General features: G+C 47.6%; 1 long non-coding RNA gene across 1 annotated transcript in view; it reads left to right on the forward strand.

Annotated features, from left to right (window-relative positions):
• LOC109304009 overlaps positions 1-4471 on the forward strand; it is a 24754-nt gene that overhangs the window by 11450 nt on the left and 8833 nt on the right. The window contains exon 2 of the long non-coding RNA XR_002099277.1: positions 2378-2466. This is a non-coding gene — a long non-coding RNA (uncharacterized LOC109304009). The remainder of the gene's footprint in view (positions 1-2377; positions 2467-4471) is intronic.

The following is a 4471-nucleotide window of genomic DNA, read 5'->3' on the forward strand; positions in this document are numbered from 1 at the left end:
CCTCCTTACACATGTGTTTGTTTAATTTACCTGCTGTACCTTGTTGCTAACCTTGGCTATAAACCAAGGGCAGGTAAAATACAGCCCACAGGCCAGATTCAGCCCACCAGACCATTCTTTCCAGCCTGTGGGGTCACTAAAAAATTTAGAAAATTTAATATTTATCTGCTCCTAGATGCCTGTCAAAGATGACAGAAGCTGGGGGCAATAAGATCCAGGGAGCAACAAGGCTGGTCCAGCCCCATCCCACCTCCCATCCCTTCCCACCCCTGCCCCCACAACTGGAGCCTCTGCCTGCCCTGGCTTTAACTGAATCTCTGCATGCCTGCTCCAGCACCACATGGCATCACTGGACCGTGGGAGCATGGGGCTGTTCTAGTACCGTGGGGCCAGGAGCGGGAGGGGGTGGGTGTGTGTATGTGTGTGCAGTGAGGAAGGGAGAAAGACAGAGAAAGCAATGAGAGAGACAGTGTGTGTCTGTGTAGTGAGGGAGGCAGAGTGTGTGTGTGTTCATAGGGCAAGTCCCACAAGCACACCCCACCATACGCACAGCCCCTCACACACCCCAGCCACCCTCCCCCCACAAACCCATTTCCACCCACATCCCACACACCTACACCCTCCCCCACACCCCTCATACCCACACATCCACAGCCCTCCACAAACTTTTACCCACCCCATGCCCTCCACCCCCACACAGTATACAAGAGTAAGACTTCATTTTAAGCTATTGTGCAATCACCTCTGTGTACACTACAGAAACGCATGTAAATCAGGACAAAAATGTATTTTTAAATCAAATTAATAAATGTTGTAGATGTTTGATTTTTAGAACATAATTTTGTATTTTTCTGGTTCTGAGATGGCAAAACCCCTTGCTGAAAGGAGTATTCCTGGGGGGCAAGGGGAGGGACTTCTGGTGGCAAATGTTGGGGGTTAGGGGGCAGGACTTCTGGTCCTAAGATGGCAACCAGGGGGTGGGGCACCTGTCAGGGGGCAGGGCTACCTGTGTGGCCCTGGACAGCTTGCCAAAACTCAGTAAGCGGCCTTCCACCTGAAATAATTGCCTACCCCTGCTATAAATTCTTGGGAGCAGAGATCATCTCTTTTACTGTATGTTGATAACAGTGCTTACTAGAGTGTCATTGTGATTTCTGATAGGAACCCATAATATAAACCACAAGCATTATGTTTGCAAACTCTAGTGCTCAGAAATCAGACAATTCCAGAATGAAGGTTGTCTTTGCAACTTTACTTCAGTCTCTTTATAGGGCTTAGCAAATGTAATTGATGTTTGCTCTTATTTTAAGAGCCCTTTTTAAAGCTAAACTAGGACTAGAACTCATAGTGTATGAGTATAGTTTAATCTTTTTGGCCACAGAAGGACACACATGAATCACAGCCCACACTGCTACTTCTTCCACTACTGGAGTAATTGGTTGTAAAAGTAGGCTGTTATCCTCTGTAAAAACCAGGTGCCAGCAACTTATGGCTTGTGGACTAGATCCAGCCTGTGGGACCTTTATATCCAACCCATGGATGTGGGGCTTCAGCAGCATTTGGCAGCAAGAAGGAGAGGAAACACCTTTTGGAGGCTCTCTCCCCACGTTTTGCAGGCAGTTTGCTTATGCCACCAAGCGGACATAGGCAGATTAATGCATGAGCCAGCCGGGCCCAGGCCCAGGGGCTCCTGCCTTGGTGCAGACGAAACCAGCAGTGGGGCCATGCTAGGCGTGCAAGACACAGTGGGTTGTGGCTGCTGGATGCCTTTTGTCAGGAGTCGCTGCAGCTGGACTGAAGCTTGGTCCATGCTGCAGGTGCCTGCCAGGCAGCGGCTCTGCACCCGACGTTGGCTCCAGTGTGGACCTGTGGCCAGGGGTGGCTGTGGCTTCTGTCCAGAGCCTGGGGGACAGCATGTCCTGCTCCAGCCACTGCACTCGCTGCACTGGCTGGGGACAGAGCCCATGGCTGTGGGGAAAGGCATGGGTCAAGGGGACCCAGGCCATCGAAGTGGGGTGGGGGCCCAGGCCCAGAGCCCTAGTGAATCTTAATCTGCCCCTGCAAGAAGAGACAAATGGCAACAGCAACTGGATCCTAGTGCCCACTTACCTCTGACCTGAGGTGGGTCAGTCCAGCCTGCAGGAAGAAAAAGTTGCCTACTACAAACCATTCATGTAATGGTATCACAATACACATTTGGTTGGCGGAGTGGGGGTGTCACTACTGTCATGGGACAATGACTTGTGGCTACAAATATGAGTGCCCATGTATTCTTTAGAATGAGTGACACCCTGCATAGGAACTAAAAATACGGTAACCCGACTCTTTCTTTTAAAAGTAACTGTAAACTCTAAACTGTTTTTCTCCTATGTCCCAGGGATGGTGATCTGAAAAGGCCTGTCACTGAACTGTTTAAGGAAGACCAGCAGAAGAAACACAGTAAGATGAGAATGGGAAGTGGATCAGGTATATCTGCTTAATGTCCAGCTCTTCTGAACACAGTCCCTTGGGGCTTGGCCCTGAACAAACTCTGAAATGAGCTGCACAGCATGCCATCTGCTTTGTTGCCTTCCCCTTAGCACCCGTTGGGTAACAAACATAATTGTATTTTTAGTATACATAACTTTTCTCCTACAAACTGGAAAATTCAGGAGGAAGAATAAAAAGGTGGAAACTAGAATCACAACTGTGGACACCTGATAAATATTATAAGAGTGCTAACTGGAAAAGAGACCTAGAAAAAAGGAAAACTCCATAACCTCCTCTAGAACAGGGCATAGTTACTACAGGCAACCCCTGCTTAATGCTGTTTTGCTTAGCACTATTTTGCTATAACACTCATTTGAAATTGATACCCAGTTTCACTTGGTGTTCAGCGAGTTTCATTATAATGCTCGCAGTCGCCATCTTGGGTCATTAAAAACAATTACAGTCGCCTTCTTGGGTTGTCAAATACTTTTGGTTTCGTTTCACACTCGTTTCGCTTAATGCTTGGTTTTTCAGGAACCAATTAAGAGCACTAAGCAGGGGTTGCCTGCAGTTGCTTTCAATGGAATGGTATGATGTGACCTTCTATGTAACATAACCTGCAGGCTGTTTCCAAACTCAGTGGCCACAAGAGGATGCTGTTGGGCCTGTGATTGTACTCAGACTAGTGCATTCTTCTGAAGGGAGTGTGGGTTGGTGTCATACAACTCAGTAATTGGCTTGCTCTGTGCTGATTATATTTTCTTTGGACTCTTGGGCCTTAGCTGGAACCTAGCATTGGCAATTCTCAGAGATGTAAAGGTGCTATCCTCAGCTGTGGGCTACATTGCTGCGATGCAAAAAACTGCAGGTCCATGTTTTGGCAGTAAAATTACAATCTTTCTGTATAATACCCTGTGACCAATAGGAAGCTCAGAGACAAGGCATCCTGGTCCCTGTACCTCTATGGATTACAGCTAATATTTCTGTGGCCTTTGCAGGTCTTATTATGAGCCAGCATCACCAACAGCAACTGCAAGGATTGCTGTTGTTTCCCCCTAAGATAACCGAGAGGCTGTGCAAGGTCTAACTCCATCCATTCAAATTTGAAAATCTCAATCTTAAGGGAGATATCTAGTTTGTAGGGGTAGGGTTATCTTCTTGCTATGCCTAATCAACAGTAAGGTGCAGTCCCTGAATTACCCCTATAGCAAGTAAAGTGGGGAAAGAAGGACGGCTTACTTGGATTTAGTTCTCCATAGATATATGTTGCAAACCTGGTATGTTCTTGAAAGTAACTTGTTGTTTGTCATTGCAATGACCAAATGTTACATTGTCCCTGAACACCTTGGTTCTTTTACACCTTTATACTCTGATCCCATTCTGGACCTGGAACCACTTCTGAAAAAAAGGCTATGGTAGAGGGTGATTTTTTTTTTCCAGCTTCCAAACTAGCTTTATGCCCTCAAATGTCTCCTTGGGAGAGGATGAGATTCACTGGTAGTGCCAAGTAAAGAAAATCACCCAGAACTTAGAAAGAGGAGGCTACAGGAGGAAGTGGACAACACTTCACATGGTACCTAGGAGCATAAGTATAATGTGTAAGGTTACCATACGTCCAGGTTTTTCCATACATGTCCTCTTCTTTTTGAATCCTCTGATCTCTGTCTGGGCGGGTCTTTTAAATCAGACCAAATGGCTGAGATTTTGCTTTGCTCCACTGGTGGGAGCAGGGGGAGGGTGGTTGGAGGCAGCAGGGAGCACAGACATACCTGCCTGCAGCAGCAGAGGCATGCGCAGACTTGTGTGATCCTCTCTGCTGCCTCTAATCACAGATTCACAGAAGTTTAGGGCTGGAATGGATCTCGCCCTCCCCCTACCCTCACCAGCAGAGAAAAGCAAAATCCTGGACATTTGATCAGGGCAGGTGGGGGCTGGGGCTGTGACAGGGTTGGAGGGTTGTCTGCCCCTCCAGCAGGGGGAAAGGGCTGGGGGGTGGGGCTTT

The sequence above is a fragment of the Gavialis gangeticus genome, unplaced genomic scaffold, assembly GCF_001723915.1.
Source record: "Gavialis gangeticus isolate Ggan-Ray unplaced genomic scaffold, GavGan_comp1, whole genome shotgun sequence".
Lineage (NCBI taxonomy): Eukaryota > Metazoa > Chordata > Crocodylia > Gavialidae > Gavialis > Gavialis gangeticus.